Source organism: Bombina bombina, unplaced genomic scaffold, assembly GCF_027579735.1.
Source record: "Bombina bombina isolate aBomBom1 unplaced genomic scaffold, aBomBom1.pri scaffold_921, whole genome shotgun sequence".
NCBI lineage: Eukaryota > Metazoa > Chordata > Amphibia > Anura > Bombinatoridae > Bombina > Bombina bombina.
This window is the reverse complement of record NW_026511403.1, coordinates 86,289-106,934: the sequence shown is the minus strand read 5'-3', so window position 1 is coordinate 106,934 and position 20,646 is coordinate 86,289. Positions and strand designations below refer to the sequence as shown.

Sequence of the window (20,646 nt, the reverse complement as noted above, 5' to 3'; positions counted from 1 at the left end):
TCCGGGGGAGTGGGAACTTCATCCGGAGGTCTTTGCCCAAATACTTCGACGTTGGGGCAAACCAGAGAGAGATCTCATGGCGTCTCGCCAGAACGCCAAACTTCCTCGCTACGGATCCAGATCCAGGGATCCGGGAGCGGTTCTGATAGATGCTTTGACAGCACCTTGGAACTTCAGGATGGCTTATGTGTTTCCACCCTTCCCGCTGCTTCCTCGATTGATTGCCAAAATCAAACAGGAGAGAGCATCAGTGATTCTAATAGCGCCTGCATGGCCGCGCAGGACTTGGTATGCAGATCTAGTGGACATGTCATCCTGTCCGCCGTGGTCTCTACCTCTAAGACAGGACCTTCTGATTCAGGGTCCATTCAAACATCAAAGTCTAACTTCTCTGAAGCTGACTGCTTGGAAATTGAACGCTTGATTTTATCAAAACGTGGGTTTTCTGAGTCGGTTATTGATACCCTGATACAGGCTAGGAAGCCTGTTACCAGAAAGATTTACCATAAAATATGGCGTAAATACCTATACTGGTGTGAATCCAAAGATTACTCCTGGAGTAAGGTTAGGATTCCTAGGATATTGTCTTTTCTACAAGAAGGTTTAGAAAAGGGTTTATCGGCTAGCTCATTAAAGGGACAGATCTCAGCTCTGTCCATCTTGTTACACAGGCGTCTGTCAGAAAATTCAGACATCCAGGCCTTTTGTCAGGCTTTAGCTAGGATCAAGCCTGTGTTTAAAACTGTTGCTCCGCCATGGAGTTTAAACTTAGTTCTTAACGTTTTACAGGGTGTTCCGTTTGAACCCCTTCATTCCATTGATATAAGATTGTTATCTTGGAAAGTTCTATTTTTAATGGCTATTTCCTCGGCTCGAAGAGTCTCTGAGTTATCAGCCCTTCATTGTGATTCTCCTTATCTGATCTTTCACTCAGACAAGGTAGTTCTGCGTACTAAACCTGGGTTCTTACCTAAGGTTGTCTCTAACAGGAATATCAATCAAGAGATTGTTGTTCCCTCCTTGTGTCCAAATCCTTCTTCAAAGAAGGAACGTCTTCTACACAATCTGGATGTAGTTCGTGCCCTCAAGTTCTACTTGCAGGCAACTAAAGATTTTCGCCAAACTTCTTCCCTGTTTGTCGTTTATTCTGGACAGAGGAGAGGTCAAAAAGCTTCTGCTACCTCTCTCTCTTTTTGGCTTCGTAGCATAATACGTTTAGCCTATGAGACTGCTGGACAGCAGCCTCCTGAAAGAATTACAGCTCACTCCACTAGAGCTGTGGCTTCCACTTGGGCCTTTAAGAATGAGGCCTCTGTTGAACAGATTTGCAAGGCTGCAACTTGGTCTTCGCTTCATACTTTTTCCAAATTTTACAAATTTGACACTTTTGCTTCTTCGGAGGCTATTTTTGGGAGAAAGGTTCTTCAGGCAGTGGTTCCTTCTGTTTAATGAGCCTGCCTATCCCTCCCGTCATCCGTGTACTTTTGCTTTGGTATTGGTATCCCAGAAGTAATGATGACCCGTGGACTGATCACACATAACAGAAGAAAACATAATTTATGCTTACCTGATAAATTCCTTTCTTCTGTTGTGTGATCAGTCCACGGCCCGCCCTGTTTTTTAAGGCAGGTACATATTTTTTAAATTATAATTCAGTCACCACTACACCCTTGGCTTCTCCTTTCTCGTTGGTCTTTGGTCGAATGACTGGAGGTGACGTAGAGGGGAGGAGCTATATAGCAACTCTGCTGGGTGAATCCTCTTGCACTTCCTGTAGGGGAGCAGATAATATCCCAGAAGTAATGATGACCCGTGGACTGATCACACAACAGAAGAAAGGAATTTATCAGGTAAGCATAAATTATGTTTTTGTGCACTGTTCTGAAGTTTTCATGCATATTATTTTTAGCGCACGTTGGCTTATAGCGCATTGTTTGTATTGCACATATTGTTTAATGCACGAATATGTGTAGCGCTGTCTGGTGCGCTACTTAGACATGCAGGTGTTGGGTTTTTAGCTTTGGTTTCACGTGCCTAGGTTATTTCATTAATGCGCTTTGTCAATTTCTTCAGGATGGTTTGGATAAGGGTTTACCCGCTAACTCCTTAAAGTGCCAGATTTCGGCCTTTTTTGTTTTGTTTCACAAGGAGATTGCTAAGCTTCCAGATATTCAGACTTTTGTTCAGGCTTTAGTCAGGATCAAGCCAGTAATTAAACCAATTTCTCCTCCACGGAACTTTAATTTGGTTTTAAGAGTTTTTCAGATTTCTCCTTATCAATGTATGCATAATCTGGATATTTATGTTTTCTCCTGAAAAGTTCTGTTTCTTTTGTCTATTTATTTTGCAAGAAGAGTTTTTCGTCAGGATAAGGCGGTTTTGAGAACTAAGTTTGATATTTTGCCTAAAGTGGTATATTCTTACAATACTAATTGTGAAATTGTTGTTTTCTGTTTTTGAATTCTAAGGAGAGGCTTCTTTATAATTTGTATGTGGTCAGAGCTTTAAAATTCTATTTGCAGGCTACTAAGGGTTTTAGACAATCTTCTAGCCTGTTTAATAATTTTTCAGGTTCTAGATAGTGTCAGAAGGCTACAGCTGTTTTTTTAGCTTCCTAGATGTAAGTTATATTCTATTTGCAACCATATTTTGTGTTTTGAACCCAAACTTAGCATTTCAAAGTATCCGTCAGTAGATCCTAAACTCCAACTTATCTAAAACAGCAAACCCCTCATGAAAAATGTGAACGCACATAATCTCTGCATACATAATCAAGTAAAGGACACTCCCGAACACATGCGCAGTGGCGTTAACCTATATACACTTGCACAACATAAGTTTGTCACTTCCGACCACTAAAACTAAGCATGGCTGACATTTGCCATTATGTCAGTGATACAGAGGTGCACATGTGCAAACGTGGCGTGCTCGCGACCAAAGTCGTATCCGGTTATCCTATCAATAGGGCATGAATAATGACCATAAAGGAGGGCTTTGAAATGATAAAATATTAAATCGCTATTTGTTAAGAAGGTAAGCAAAACAAAATAATTAAATCTATTTGAAAATATATTATTCAGTACTTGTTACACATAATGGTATAAAGAAAATGTTAAGCTTTAATGTCCCTTTAATGCTAAAAATCAAACATTACTCATTCTCATCTACACCCCTCACTATCATGCCATTAGTGTAAATGTTGTTGGAACAGATGAAGAAATTATAACCATTGTCAGTACAGATAAGGGTTTGGCTGCACCTCCTCAGTAGGTTGGAACCCTGTCACACTTACACGGTTATTTAAGTCATTCAGAGCTATAGTTGGCACGTTAACCTATGTAAAAGCTTGCTTGCATGCTACATAAAACAAGGACTTATTTCTAGGTACCACCCAGGATAAAAAAATATTTGATTATTTTTTCTCTCCAAAGACAGACTTGATAACGTTTATATTGTGACCATTGTTTGGGACTAGACAACCGCTGTAGATGAGCTTTTTGACACAGTTCAACCATTATCCCAGGGATCTATTTAAAGGGACACGAGTCTAAAATTAAACTTTCATGATTCGGATAGACAGAACATGCAATTTTAAACAACTTTCCAATTTACTTCCATTAACACAATGTGCTCAGTCTTTTTATATTACAATTTTTGAGTCACCAGCCACTACTGAGCATGTGCAAGAATTCACAGAATATACATATATGCATTTGTGATTGGTTCATGGCTGTCACATGATACATGGGAAGTGGAAATATACATAAATTTGTCAGAAAAATAAAATCAACTACTCCTTTGAAGTTTAGACTAAGTGCTATTTTCTTGTCTTTTTATTGTGCATTTTTGGTTATGCAAATCTACTGTATTTACTGGTCCTTTAAGAAGATATATCTCATCATTCAAGGTTGTTTACTAGTTGTTGGTAGAAAGAAGATGATACCATGGCAAGCGTGTCTGCAGTCTAGTTGGGCTGTTTTCATCATAGATTTTAGTTTGTTTTCTTGGGATGATGTCTGGAATCATCTTGGAATCTAAGGAAATTATCTTCTTAGGAGTCCAGTCTGCCAGTATACTTTGAAATGTGAGTTGTTTTACTATCTTTGAAGCCATAAGCCAACATAGGCCTAGTTTTCATTGGAAACTTTTACCACCTCAATGGAAGCTAGGTCATAATGTCAGATTCCATGTTGACACAGATCAGTCTTAGCATAATTTAGCTTTTTACATTCATGGTCTTCAGGATCTGAACGCAGAATTTTTTTTAGTTGTCTGACACATTTCCAGATTCTGTAGAAAATTATTTTTGTTTTTAAACATCCTATTCCTTCATCATCCTTTAGTACCAGTACATAAATCTTTAAAACTATTGGCCATTCAAGACAATCTTACTTGTTATTAGTTGTAGCTTTGGTCTCTTCTGCATTTATTTATTTATTTTTCAACAAGGGACCATCTTAAAGGGATACTCAAGTCAAAATTTAAACTTTCATGATTCAGATAGGGCATGCAAATTTAAACAACTTTCCAATTCACTTTTATCATCAAATTTGACTTGTTCTCTTTGTATTCTTTGTTGACAGCTAAACCTAGTTTGGCTTTTAAACTGATTTCTAAGCAATTGAAGGCTGCCTCTTATCTCAGTACATTTAGACACTAATGGTTCATGTGAGTCATATAGATAACATTGTGCTCACTCCCGTAGAGTCAGCACTGATTGGCTAAAATGCAAGTCTGTCATTATAACTAAGATAAAAGGGAAGTCTGCTGCAGCTTAGATACAAGGTAATTTTGGTTATGCAAAACTGGGGAATTGGTAAAAAAAAAAAAAGGTATTAGTTATCGTTTTAAACAATAAAACATAGACTGACCCTTTAAGAATGTAATTGCTATTTAAGAGCTGTTAAAAGGCTCTAATGTTTAGTCTTGATGTAGTTATAGCCTAAAAGTATCCCCACAATTTAAGGTGACTTTTTTTTATACTAGGACCATAGCTTCATTCTGGGCTAATCATAAGCAGACTTTAATGGAACAGTTTTGCAAATTAGCTTCCTTGTTTTCCTTCTAGATGCTCACTAAATATATCTTTTTGCATGTAGCATTTGGTAGAACGACCCTGTAGACCTCATTTCCACTAAGTAAAAAGGCCAACAGCATTTTCATGCTGCCAATATTATAGTCAGGGCTAGGACTATGGTTAACTGTGTGAATGTCAAAAAAAGACCATTTGTTTCAGTCCTAAATGGCAACTAAAAGAATTGTGCCACCCACATGGAAATGCTATAGGTGACTTTTAAAAATATTGTGTCTATGGTGACATCATGGCTGTGGTATGGTGATATTGCCTTTGTGGCAAAATTCCCAACCAGAACCTTTTGTTACCAACCTACCATTAAAGAGTCCTATGCTATAAAAAGAGATGAAAGAAAATGTATAATATTATGTGAGTAATATGTGTAGCTTGATTGATTTCCATTTAGCACCAGTCCCCTCTCTCCCCTGTTCCTAGATAGGTTGTATATAGGCTACATACGGGCAGCGAACTAACTGGATCCACGTCCCATATGTATCATTACACGCTCAAGTGAGCGTGTAAAGCCGCCCCCTCTGTCGCCTGACCAATCGTGTAAGTCTAATGACCTTTGCTTCTTACATTGCGGGAAGCAGGCTCGCATATGCGAACCTGCCTTGCAAGGGCTCCAGAGCAGTTTTCGCATGCAGCTCTTTGTATCTTTATTTGTAAAAGCATTTAGCCACCAATCCGCAAGTGCTACCCAGGTGCTGAACTTAAAATGGGCCGGTGTTCTGTTATATTTGCCTACTGTGTTACGTTATCCTACCTACATAACGCGTTCGGCCAGATGGAGCACTTTCATATCCGCAATTTTATTAAACGGATGGGGATATTTGGCTGTTTGGAGTGCAGATCTCGCTCAAACATAAAATATAAACACAAAATATTATGTAAAGATTTAAGTGTATGGAAAAACTGCTATAATTTATATAGTGTTGCAAGTGTATAGAAGGTTTTCCTTAGATATACACACAAGGAGACCAACTTGTATACAAATTTTAGGAGAAGGTAAATGTTTAGTAAATATGGTGCAGACCCTAAGTATTTACCAACTATAGATCAAGAAGAGGAAGAGGTTTACAATAAAACCCCATCAAAGACTGGGAATTCAGCACTCTTTTGAAAAATTAGAAAGAAGTTTGCAACACAAATAATGTATGAAGAAAGTGGTATTTTTATTCTCACACAGTGCTAAGCGCAGGCCCATAAAAAGACAGCATCCAAACAGATGGATGTTGTAAATACTATGTTAAAATCATGAAATATATAATATCCAAATTATACATGTTATCAAAATTGTGTAAGGACCGGTCCATGTGAAAAGAGATGCATAAGAAAATTAGGTATAATATAAATGTACCCAGATATATAATAATCTAAAGATAATGGAGTTGTCTAGGCACAAAATGTGATTCACAATCTATGCACAGACCTAAGCAGGTTTTAACCTTTTAACGCCGTTATGCCGTTCTATTCCGTCATATTTACACTGGGCTTTAAAGCCGTTATGACGGAATAGAACGTCATATCAAACGGCTGTCCTGAAGCCTTCTGCGCTTCAAGGACTTGATCGCGGTCTGGAGGGCGTTCCTAGGGTTGTAGGGACGCCCCCCAGATGCGATCCAATAATTGAAATCTCGCGATCGTATGCACGATCGCGTAGTTTCAATTTGTCTACATCGGAACAGGTGTTCCGATGTAGACACTTTAACCCTGTCACGAAAGGGTTAATAAAACTGAGCATAGGAATTATTACATATGTGCATAGACATCCATAGGTATAGATTAAATACCATACATTAGTAAATTAATGCAAGGCTAAACATTACATAGCCTCAAATCAAGAAATTTGACACATATATAGGGTATATTGTGTGGAACGATAAAGCGGGTATTGTGATATCAAAACCAATATAAAGAACAAATATAATAATATCTGAATTTGAAAACCAAGTGGACTAAACAGTCTCTTTGTAGATGTCAAACATCCTTTAACCATAGGTAGATTTTATAACAGGTTATACTGGACATCTTGAGTCAGAGCATACATGGATATGAAACAGATGGTTAAGCACTTAAAGCGTAGATATTAGTATTGCAGCATAAAAAAGTTATAGTAACACAGTCAAGGATGCAGGAGGATATCTTGTGTTAGTAAAAAGTATCCCTCTGTCAACTGCACCCGTCTAGTGTAAATCCACAACAGATGTTTAGATTGGATTAGAAGCAAAATTTATCAACACAGTATTGGCTCAAAGCAAAGATGCAGGAGGATACAACGTGTATGTGTCTGTATCCCTCTGTCGACTACACCTGATTGCTGCCGGGCTTCGCCACTTCCTTTTCCACTTAGCGAAAAAGGAACTTTTTTTTATGTTGGAGCAAGTAATCCGCTGCATGTATTATAAAAGTAGTGTCCATATCCCTTGGGACATCTTCCAGAGAGAATATAGTCATTTAGGCTCACAAGCTATGTTGTACGCACAGGCTTCTCCGCAAACGGTCCACAAACAATTGTGTCAAGTCACATGGAGCGGCCAGCCAAGTGCCATGCTGCAATACTAATATCTACGCTTTAAGCGCACATATGTATTAATTCCTATGCTCAGTTTTATTAAAACCTGCTTAGGTCTGCGCATAGATTGTGAATCGCATTTTGTGCCTGGACAACTCCATTATCTTTAGATTATTATATATCTGGGTACATTTATATTATACCTAATTTTCTTATGCATGTCTTTTCACATGGACCGGTCCTTACACAATTTTGATAACATGTATATATTGGATATTATATATTTCATGATTTTAACATAGTATTTACAACATCCTAATACCATACAAATATTTGGTGTTTATGTTTTAATTATTTATGCTTGAGCGAGATATGCACTCAAAACAGCGAAATATAAGGTGGTAGGTAAAGTATACAGAATACGATCACTATTTAAAGTGAAGGTAAATTTGGAACCTCTTGAAGACACAAATCAATAATTATTAACTTCAATTAGCTAATCGCTAACTTTCTTTAAAATATGTTTTAAATATTAGTGAAATAAAAGTTATATATCAATCAATGCCAATACCGTTGGTAGCTTTACTCCTCCCAACCGCTATTTCCTTCTTTTCTAATGAGTGACGTATAGAGCGGTCCCACCCACTCTATACATGTTTCCAATGCGCGTTCACGATCCCCAGATCAATTGCGCATGTGCAAATAGTCAATTCTCTCCCTACTGCGCATGTGCAAATCAGCATTCTCTCCCTACTGCGCATGCGATATTCGGCTTCTCTGTTTTTCCTATTCGCATGCAATATCCTTTCTGATATCCTTTCCTAAAGAATTGGTAAACGCATGTGCGAAACGGGAGCGCGCAACCGCAAGTATTGGGATCTAAACCAGGTGGATGATGTGGGAAGAGGGCTGCCTAACGGACAGATTTTCAATAGGTTAGTTTTAAAATGTGACCAAAAGAAAAAAAATTATTAAATTACGAGTTGAATTTGAGAAGCAAAAATAAATAATTTATTACGCCGATAACTTCACTTCAAGCAAATTGTTAAAAAAAAATTATGAATGAAAGCCATAGTATTTCTGGACAAAGGATGATATCCTATATTGAGACCCAGGTAACTTTACCTTCACTTTAAACATCAGCCTCCTTTTGAAACAAATATGGCGGATATGAAAGTTCTCTATCTAGATGTAGGCTTGGCCGTACGTGTTACGTAAGTAGGACAACATAACAAGGTAGGGAAATATTACAGAACCCTCCAAGAGAACAAAGGAATTTTGATAATAGGAATAAATTAGAAAGTTGCTTAAAACAAATATATATATATATAATATTATCTTTTTTTCATATATATATAATATTATCTTTTTTTCATATATATATATATATATATATATAATATTATCTTTTTTTCATATATATATATATATAATATTATCTTTTTTTCATATATATATATATAATAAGCCGTAGTTTAGCATTAGCAATCTGAGCCTATAAAATTGATTTAGACTAGCCAAGTAAGTTAGCAAATTATCCATAATTTGACTGTGAAACAGGGCGTTTTTTTTTCTGAAGCGATAACATTGGATTTGAAATACCAGCAAAGTGATAAATCCAGTTACTGGTGATTTTCTGAAATTGTCTTTCTAAAAATAGGATTCTCTTTCTCTGGTACAGAATTGGCAGAAAAAGATGAAGGAAATGGGCCAAAAGCGAAACGTTTGCAATATCTGTTAGATATAATCTGCTTAATGTACAGTTTGAGATTTGTAGTGGCAATTGCAGGCATTTTTCTATTTTATTCATTAGTGTCTTCTAAAGATAAGGATATTTAGACAAAAGAGTCTCAACTTGGCTGTGTGCATTAATTACTAGCACTATTGTCTTTTTATTATTTTGTCCTTTGCAAAAAGTTAAACCACTCAGTTGTACAGGTAGGTCATAGTTGCAAAAAAGTATTGTAATGATTCTTTGGAATATTGCATACTGATTACAGATGTGCCCAAGAAGATATCGTAACGGCGCTGTCTGCCGCCTATCAGTCATTGTGGCATTTTCTGGCTTCTGCTACTAGATCACGATGCCAAGTAATTCTCTTCAGCAGAGAGCACCTGTTATCTCATTCTATTGAACAATAAGTAAACTCTACCTGCTTTTTATTGTATTTAAAGGGACATCAAACAGGTTGAGATATGTGCATATCCTAAAAGGGCTAATTAATTAAAAATAGTTTGCATAAAAAAATTGTTTAAAAATGGCTGGCAAGTATTTTAAAATAATTTAAAAAAATAAGCAAAATGAATTACATAGCTAAGCTGCCTGGAGAAGCCAACTCCACCCCCCTTATCAGTGTTTAGACACAGGCATTGTATTCTAGGCATGCTCCAGCAGATAATCACTGTGCATTTTCGCATTCTACCAAAACAACAATAAACATAGATACAGCCATAGAAGGAAATGTGTGTGGTGGGGGGGGGAGTTAGAGCTTTACAATTTAGAAACTAAAAAGAAAGAGTTAATGAAGAGGCACTGCAGTATAAATTTGCAGGTAAAGTTATTCAAGTACATATTATTATATTTTGGCTCTAGCCCAACTTGTTTTATGTTCCTTTAAGAAGCCTTATCACAATATTAAAATTCAAGTGTATGCTAGGCACAAAAAGACACAAACCTCACATTTGTTTTTAACACAGATCTAACTAAATACAAGCAGCTATGTCTCCTAACTTTTTTTTTTATATATACATTTTTATTGAGGATCTGCAACATACAAAATACAAGCATGCATAAAGATATACATTTAGTGAAAATACAAGTGCTGTATAATAAACCTATATGCATTAAATAACAAAGTGTCCTCTTTTTTATCCCTCTTAAGTATATTGCAAACACATCTTGAATCCATAATGGATTTTAAGAACATTAGGGATTATAACATCTTCCCCTTCTAAATTAATACAGGCCTCTTTTGGACCTTGACATACATATTAAGTTTATGCTAGGGGTCAATCCAAAACATAAGAAATAGAAAGAAAAACAAACAAACACAAAAAGAGAGAATGCAGCTGTAAGAAAGCCTTATATGAATAAAAAGATTATCACAAACAAAATGCTGCAAATGCCTGAACTGGACACACCATGAACAATAAACTTTCACAACTATACAGACAAATTTGTTGCTGCAAAGAAGAGTTCAGTCACTAGTAACAGATATAGGAGAGGATCTCTTTATATACGTTTACATCCATGCTGTAGTATCATGAAGGAGCACCCCTAAATGTTCAATCCTCTCCCCCTTTAATATTATACTCTACAAAATCATTAACCTTGTTTTAGCGCTTATATATGGTGGCAGTCTTTTGTAATCTCCACATTGTGCCTGAAGTATGTTTTGGCGATCATGTAAAACTCTTGTCCATGTCCTGCCCCGAGTCCCGGCCATAAGACCCAGGGAGGGAAACCACGGAATGTCCTGGTTGTACTCAATATGATTCTGTTTAACAATTACCATGCCATTCTGCAGACAATAAGGCAACTCTCTAAGGCCCCCCCAAACCCCATCAAGCAACGCCCCGAGTCATACAGATACAACATGATGGAAAAGGCACACAGCATAAATATTACAGTGCTATATACTACCAACCTCTGGTTATCAGATTAATACAATCCATTTAAGTGGGGAGAGGAGTGCTCGTTAAGCTAGATATGTTTATTTCCTTATTATTTTGTAAGCCTCTGGTTATCTAATTAATAAAGTTCATGCAAGTGAGAAGAGGTGTTCGTGATAAGCTGGATGCATTTATATCTTTATTATTTGCTTTGCTGATTTATCCCTGGTATTTTAGGGTAGTAAGTCACCTGCATGTCACAACTTCAATGATTTGGGTAGTGAACTATGTCCAAATGTGTTGGAACGGTATGGCTCCGTTTAGATTGTGCAATATCGGCAATAGCTCTGCAAAAGGTAATGTTATTTGCGGCATCCAGAGGATCCTCCCCAGCTCCCCGGGAACACCCCATGTGCTCTTTTCCTATGCCGGCCGAAAGAAATCCATATTCTGAGGAGGGTATAATGGCGGCGTAGATACCTGATGTGGTTTTGCTTAGATGTCTGGGTGCATATTCAATGCTGTGGTCCTCTCTAGAACCGTCATCCTTTAGCGGCATGGGGAGCGAGGGTCTGTCTATGCCCATCCGAACTATAGGTACGTTACTCAGAAGTTGCTGAGAGGATGGCTTGTTCGTTGAGCACGTGAGATTCTTTTGGCTCTGGGGGACCACGGGGGCGCCCGTGACCGTGATCCCTTCTTGCTCACAGATTGTTAGTGGGGTTTCTTTAATGCTCACTGCCAAGGGTATGTTGAAATGTGAATTCTGAAAGAAATCCCAAGGAGCTCTCTCCCACATGTCCATTAGGTGCATCTCAAGCCTTTCAAAGATGCTGTCTAAACGCACTAAGAAGTCATCCTCTCCTCCAGCTGCCATCTTGGGTTTGTGATAATCGGTAATATAAAGATTAGTATTTTACTCTCCTCTTCCTTCACAATTTTCAATTCCGCTAAGCAGCGGTAGTGTATCTGTACAGCAGTCTCTGGCTGGTGTGACCAATAAAGGCAAACACCCCGGGGATCCGGGGGGGGGGGGGGGACACGCCGCCTGTGGTATTGCCGCCGCTACAGGTCCCTAATGTCCAACTCCGTTTCCAGGTTCACAAATACAGCAATTTATTTCAATTTTCTTTGTTGGTGATGTGATAGAGTACAAAGGCAGTTGCACTCTTAATAAAAGCTGTAGGGTAGTATTGACAATCGGCGGATTATCAAATTTTCGCCCGGAGCTCCAGAGATATACGACTGCTCTAAGCCGTTGCTAGGACACGCCCCCCGTCTCCTAACTTTTTAAAAATGATTTTACATAAATCTTTACTGACTTCTTGTGTGTCTGACTCCTAAATTTGGAATACATTTGTCAACTAATGTTCTATTTATAATACATAACAACTGAGCAATTGAGAAAATGCATTTTGTGCAGCCACCAATTAACAGCTAGTTTCCAGTATAGCAGGCGGCTCCTGAGTCTATCTAGATATGCTCTTCGACAAAGGATTTAAAAAAAAAAAAAAAATTGCAAATTAGATAATATAAATAAATGTAAGACGTTGTTTAATATTGCATGCTCTATGGTGTAATAGTGGAATTTAAAATACATCCCTAAACATAAGCGTTAAATAAATGGAAATACACAAAATCACAGCCAGTGAGTTGTTATCATGTCAGGTTTAACAGAACCATTTTTGAAAGCAGAGGCATATTTCAAAATGCTTTTATAATGCATGAAGATGTGCATCATCAGGAAAATATATTAAGCTGCAGACAGGCAAGTTCTCAAGCAGAGCATTTGCAATGCAGCATCCCTTGGCAAAATGTAAGATTGCTCGCTATCTCTCTTGTGCAATTCTACCTCCTGCTGTAGTACAACCAGTCACGTGGGAGAAGGGCCTGTCAATCATATCAAACAAAATGAGTTCAGGGCGATTTCTCTCAGCTGCCTCAGATGTGGCGGAGAGGATAAGAAGCTGGAACTGACACTTACATTTGTGGTTGCAGACTTGATCATGCACAGCTTCACTGCAACACCCCAGAAGCTGCCTCATACATTTTCTATCCTTTCCCCTTTAAAATTATTCTTTTTTATTAGCTCCCATCTCATTCTTTCTTTACCTATTCTCACCTAATCTTTTTTTTTTACTATAACATTTTCCCTATTGTTTATTACAATTTCTTTTTTCTCCATTTTACTTTGCTCCCACGCTCTCCGTACACATCTGTGCTTTTACCTTACTTTTTTTCTATTTATTGGTCTCTGCCTTTCTCTGTATGCCCCTATATTTATTTTTTTTACCCCTTTCTGTCTCGTCTTTCCCTTATTTTTTTTTCTTCTCTCTTTATCTTTTTTACTTTTTCTCTTGAATTGCTTTTTTCTTCTCAGACCCCTGTAAAGGTTGGTATGAAAAGTGTTTTGTTTTTTAGTAAGTTGATTGCTGTGCGGTTTATGGTTGACGCGTAGTTTGTTGCCTAAACAACTTTGTTATAATCTAGAGTAGATGTGGGGCCCCAGCAAAGAGTTTTAATGTTAGTTAATATTGGCTAAAATTTTAGCCCGGTGGTCTGTGAAATCAGCTGGGTAGTGCACCAATTTAAAAGGTCCTGGGGAGAAATCGCTGTCAGAGTGTACCTTCTCTCCATGCCTCATAGGAGGGAAGTATGGGACTCCTTCCTACCTTCTTGTGACGATAGTAAGAACAGAACATTCTGGAAACACACTTTCCGACGTATAGCTGCACACTATTTTGGTATTACCCTCGGTGCCACTTACCTGCTTTTTAAACAAATTTCAGGTTTCTTTTGTTTCTTTTGCTGTTACTCTAATTTGTTGGAGCAAAGGTAAGTCCAACAATGTAATACATTGTTTACTAATTTAAAATTTTAAAATAAATATTAAGTATGCAGATCTTTTGTCGTACAATGATTAATTTCTCTTTCATATAAAAAAATTACTTTTTATGTTCACTTTCATCCTATTAAAGTAAACCTGTATTACACTTCATCAGTGTAAAAGTTTCTCTAGAACAGTATGTGGCTGAAATATGGTAAAATACACAACTTTTTGTTAACATTTTGTTATTTTGAATAAGACAAGTCACCTCCTATTTGGTGCTTTTTTGATAAAATCTCCCCTTTTTAAAAACAGATCCGGAATGTTAGTGACATTTTAGATGAAGTTTAATTCAGCAGATGTAATGAAGTTGCGCTATGACTTACTTTTTAATATAGATCTAAAATTCAAAAACCCTGCGCTCTGCTGCTCACTTCAAAAGTCAATTTTTCTGTGAGCTAATGGTTTGAACTGTTCCCCAAGGCAGAACATAGAGTGATCTGAGATGTCATCGCAGAAAATGCAGCATGTCTGCAGAAAGAACAGGACACATGCAGGCACTGTTAGCGCTTGAACTTTTTATTGCTGCTCCACATTAGACAGTTCTCTTCAAACAGAGCTGTGCTCTGGTTGCAGTGTGTAAGTTTTTCTTAACACAGTGCATCCAGAGCAAAGCGCTGTTTGAAGTTAGCAGTCAAATATGCAGTAGCGCTTCAAAGAAGCAGCACATTGCTTGTTGACTTGCTCTCAGAGATTGTTGACCCGCCCCCTAGCCTTTTTCAGTCTGCAAAGCTGTTTATTCTGTATGTAAGACGTTAGTATGAGCATTGCATATTTTTTATTACTACATTTCTATGTTAAACCAAGAGAAAAGGAAACAGATTTATTTAAGAGACATTTTAAAATTTATTTTTTTGTATGCAGCTAATTTGCAATGCAATTATATTATAAAGCATTAAAAATTGCTTTATTCTTCAGTTAACCAACACATTGCAGTTCAACTGGTGCCTTAGTGTAACTGTCTAATTTAAGATTATATTTTATTTAAAAATGACCTGCAGAAAAATGTTCACTAAAAAATCTCATCGCAGAAAGTGAAGAAAAGCTCTGCCTCTGGGGAACTGTTCTCCAATCAGCGCTCTCCCCATATGGCACTTTCATTGTAGCTATAGCGCTGATTAGACAACAGTTGAAACAGTAAGATCACAAAAAATGTACTTTCGAAGTGGGCGGCGGAGCGCGGGTATATTTGAATTTCATAACTACATTAAACACCAAGTTATAGTGCAACTTCATTACAACTGATGAATGAAACTCAATCTAAAATATTATTAATATTCTGGATCTGATTTTATAAAGGGCAGAGTTTACCATCACTTTAAGCGCTCAGTTTTATGATGCAACACTTAGGATATTGCTGTATCCCATAACCACATTATATTAACAGGTAATAGTTCTGTCCATCTAATGTATTATTTCTCTTTCTATAAGGTTGTGGAAAGGAAACGAACAGCAGCTGAGATCAGGGAGGAATTTGAGAGATTACAAAGGGAAAGAGAAGAACGAAGGCTTCAGCAAAGAACCAATCCAAAGGTAAACCATGAGTTCAATGACAGCATTTATTTTGGCAGTTGTTTAAAGACAAATCCAGCTTTGCATGCAGAGGATGCATGGTTATGATTATTTTATGTGCCAGGTAAATATTTGTCAATTATATGAACACAATTTATTTTATGTAAATTCTCATGCCAGCTCAAATGTTTCAGTCAACAGCATGTTAAAAACATTTTTAACCCTTGCCTGACATGAATAGCAGCATCACTTTGCAAGGCATTAGTGCCTTTTTTGCCTGTCAAGGGTTAACATGTAATTATATATTACTTAAAGGGACAGTAAAGTCATAATTAGACATTCATGATTTAGACAGAGCATACAATTTTAAACAACTTTCCAATTTACTTTTGTTGATTTGCTTCCTTCTCTTGTTATCCTTTGCTGAAAGGTTTATCTAGGTAAGTTTAGGAGCAGCAGATAACCTAGGTTCTAGCTTCTGATTGGTAGCTGAATATATACCGATTGTCATTGGTTCCCCCATGTATTCAGTTAGAAACCAGTAGTGCATTGCTGCTCCTTCAACAAATGATACCAAGAAAATTAAACAAAATTTATAATAGAAGTAAACTGGAAAGTTATTTAAAATTGCATGTTCTACCTAAATCATGAAAGAAAAAATTTGGGTTTCATGTCCCTTTAAGGCAGGTATCTGTGCAATATACCAGAGCTTTTATGATGAACTTTTATCAACCCCTCATAGGCGAGCCCTAATACATTTAAAGGGACAGTCTGGTCAAAATTAAAATGCACATAGATGAATAACATATTTGCAATATACATGTATTGCCAAATATGCTTCTAGTAAAAGTTATCACTGTTTTAGTCTGAGTATCCCTTGAGGTGAGTAAATATGATATACAGTGCAGAAAACAAATATGTTTCATATCCCTTTAAATGTTTCCTGGTATGTTTACGTGTTTTGCAGATGAGCTAAACAATTATTTATATTTGAGCAAGAAGGGGCCTGTGCATTGCCGGAGGGATAGATGCTATACAATTTTACAAGACTTCACATCACTAATTTTTAATGTTTAAAAACCAGTAACGTTTAAACACATCCATTTAAATACGTTCTATAAAACTCTGGAATTGTGTTGCTTCAAAACAGGCCGCACTGGACTAGAAATTCCATCTGTTCATAAGCTAGATACAAGGTTTTAACTGTTATGCTTTTATCGTATTGAAATAAATCATAAAGTTACAATTTCAGCAACTGTAAAATAATTGTTTCATTTTTGAGAATAAATCAAGCCGTTGCCTTATGGAATGTACCTGTGCTAATTAAACACTGCGTTGAATACTTATGCCAGTGGCTCATCCAAGTTCCTAATTAAGAGCATCTTCACCCCCTTAGACAATGACAAGAGCTGATAATATAAATTGTAATTTTCTCTTTCTGTTTATGATTTTGTTGTGACAACCTATGGTGAAAATAAATACAGCAGATTTCTAGTTTGCAGGCATTTCTGCTTTACAACTGGAACATATTCCCTACAACCAGGAATACATTATCCTCTTGAGCTATGAAGGGTTTTAAATCAATCACGGCTTTTAATTTCATTAACAATAAAAGTTGATATTTAGGCCATAAAATCCTAAATTGAAATCTATAGTGAACCATGTCTTACAAATTATATAGTCAGTGTCTTTATGAGGAGCAATTGAAGATCTATATTTTGTTTGTTAAAGGCTAGGAATAGTTCACAGCAAATAGTTTTTTCCTTTTTTAATACAGGGAGAGTCCACAGCTGCATTCATTACTTGTGGGAAATACAGAACCTGGCCACCAAGAGGAGGCAAAGACACCCCAGCCAAAGGCTTAAATACCTCCCCCACTTCCCTCATCCCCCAGTCATTTCTCCAACATAGGTGTGTCCGGTCCACGGCGTCATCCTTACTTGTGGGATATTCTCTTCCCCAACAGGAAATGGCAAAGAGCCCAGCAAAGCTGGTCACATGATCCCTCCTAGGCTCCGCCTTCCCCAGTCATTCTCTTTGCCGTTGTACAGGCAACATCTCCACGGAGATGGCTTAGAGTTTTTTAGTGTTTAACTGTAGTTTTTATTATTCAATCAAGAGTTTGTTATTTTAAAATAGTGCTGGTATGTACTATTTACTCTGAAACAGAAAAGAGATGAAGATTTCTGTTTGTAAGAGGAAAATGATTTTAGCAACCGTTACTAAAATCGATGGCTGTTCCACACAGGACTGTTGAGAGGAATTAACTTCAGTTGGGGGAACAGTGAGCAGACTTTTGCTGCTTGAGGTATGACACATTCTAACAAGACGATGTAATGCTGGAAGCTGTCATTTTCCCTATGGGATCCGGTAAGCCATTTTTATTACAGAGTAAATAAGGGCTTCACAAGGGCTTGTTAAGACTGTAGACATTTTCTGGGCTAAATCGATTCATATATAACATATTTAGCCTTGAGGAATCATTTAATATGGGTATTTTTGTAAAATAATATCGGCAGGCACTGTTTTAGACACCTTATTCTCTAGGGGCTTTCCCTAATCATAGGCAGAGCCTCATTTTCGCGCCGGTATTGCGCACTTGTTTTTGAGAAGCATGACATGCAGTCGCATGTGTGAGGAGCTCTGATACATAAAAAAGACTTTCTGAAGGCGTCATTTGGTATCGTATTCCCCTTTGGGCTTGGTTGGGTCTCAGCAAAGCAGATACCAGGGACTGTAAAGGGGTTAAAGATAAAAACGGCTCCGGTTCCGTTATTTTAAGGGTTAAAGCTTCCAAATTTGGTGTGCAATACTTTTAAGGCTTTAAGACACTGTGGTGAAATTTTGGTGAATTTTGAACAATTCCTTCATACTTTTTCGCAATTGCAGTAATAAAGTGTGTTCAGTTTAAAATTTAAAGTGACAGTAACGGTTTTATTTTAAAACGTTTTTTGTACTTTGTTATCAAGTTTATGCCTGTTTAACATGTCTGAACTACCAGATAGACTGTGTTCTGAATGTGGGGAAGCCAAGGTTCCTTCTCATTTAAATAGATGTGATTTATGTGACACTGAAAATGATGCCCAAGATGATTCCTCAAGTGAGGGGAGTAAGCATGGTACTGCATCATTCCCTCCTTCGTCTACACCAGTCTTGCCCACTCAGGAGGCCCCTAGTACATCTAGCGCGCCAATACTCCTTACTATGCAAAAATTAACGGCTGTAATGGATAATTCTATCAAAAACATTTTAGCCAAAATGCCCACTTATCAGCGTAAGCGCGACTGCTCTGTTTTAGATACTGAAGAGCATGAGGACGCTGAGGATAATGGTTCTGATATGCCCCTACACCAGTCTGAGGGGGCCAGGGAGGTTTTGTCTGAGGGAGAAATTTCAGATTCAGGGAAAATTTCTCAACAAGCTGAACCCGATGTGATTACATTTAAATTTAAGTTGGAACATCTCCGCGCTCTGCTTAAGGAGGTGTTATCCACTCTGGATGATTGTGAGAATTTGATCATCCCAGAGAAACTATGTAAAATGGACAAGTTCCTAGAGGTCCCGGGGCCCCCAGAAGCTTTTCCTATACCCAAGCGGGTGGCGGACATTGTAAATAAAGAATGGGAAAGGCCCGGTATACCTTTCGTCCCTCCCCCCATATTTAAAAAATTGTTTCCCATGGTCGACCCCAGAAAGGACTTATGGCAGACAGTCCCCAAGGTCGAGGGGGCGGTTTCTACTTTAAACAAACGCACCACTATACCCATAGAAGATAGTTGTGCTTTCAAAGATCCTATGGATAAAAAATTAGAAGGTTTGCTTAAAAAGATGTTTGTTCAGCAAGGTTACCTTCTACAACCAATTTCATGCATTGTCCCTGTCACTACAGCCGCGTGTTTCTGGTTCGATGAGCTAGAAAAGGCGATCGATAGTGATTCTCCTCCTTATGAGGAGATTATGGACAGAATCCGTGCTCTCAAATTGGCTAATTCTTTCACCCTAGACGCCACTTTGCAATTGGCTAGGTTAGCGGCGAAAAATTCTGGGTTTGCTATTGTGGCGCGCAGAGCGCTTTGGTTGAAATCTTGGTCAGCGGATGCGTCTTCCAAGAACAAATTGCTTAACATTCCTTTCAAGGGGAAAACGCTGTTTGGCCCTGACTTGAAAGAGATTATCTCTGATATCACTGGGGGTAAGGGCCACGCCCTTCCTCAGGATAGGTCTTTCAAGGCCAAAAATAAACCTAATTTTCGTCCCTTTCGTAGAAACGGACCAGCCCCAAGTGCTACGTCCTCTAAGCAAGAGGGTAATACTTCTCAAGCCAAGCCTGCCTGGAGACCAATGCAAGGCTGGAACAAGGGAAAGCAGGCCAAGAAGCCTGCCACTGCTACCAAGACAGCATGAAATGTTGGCCCCCGATCCGGGACCGGATCTGGTGGGGGGCAGACTCTCTCTCTTCGCTCAGGCTTGGGCAAGAGATGTTCTGGATCCTTGGGCACTAGAAATAGTCTCCCAAGGTTATCTTCTGGAATTCAGGGGGAGGTTCCACAGGTCTCAATTGTCTTCAGACCACATGAAAAGACAGGCATTCTTACATTGTGTAGAAGACCTGTTAAAAATGGGAGTGATTCATCCTGTTCCTTTAGGAGAACAAGGGATGGGGTTCTACTCCAATCTGTTCGTAGTTCCCAAAAAAGAGGGAACATTCAGACCAATCTTAGATCTCAAGATCCTAAACAAGTTTCTCAAGGTTCCATCGTTCAAAATGGAAACCATTCGAATAATTCTTCCTTCCATCCAGGAAGGTCAATTCATGACCACGGTGGATTTAAAGGATGCGTATCTACATATTCCTATCCACAAGGAACATCATCGGTTCCTAAGGTTCGCATTCCTGGACAAGCATTACCAATTTGTGGCACTTCCGTTCGGATTAGCCACTGCTCCAAGGATTTTCACAAAGGTACTAGGGTCCCTTCTAGCGGTGCTAAGACCAAGGGGCATTGCAGTAGTACCTTACTTGGACGACATTCTGATTCAAGCGTC

At 38.1% G+C, this 20,646-nt stretch overlaps 1 long non-coding RNA gene across 1 annotated transcript; it reads left to right on the top strand.

Moving 5' to 3' along the window:
* The first annotated feature begins 15,585 nt into the window (after window positions 1–15,585).
* Window positions 15,586–16,851, top strand: LOC128643732 (uncharacterized). The gene is made up of 2 exons (XR_008399875.1): window positions 15,586–15,621; window positions 16,568–16,851. It is a non-coding gene; the product is annotated as an uncharacterized LOC128643732 (long non-coding RNA).
* Window positions 16,852–20,646: the final 3,795 nt, after the last annotated feature.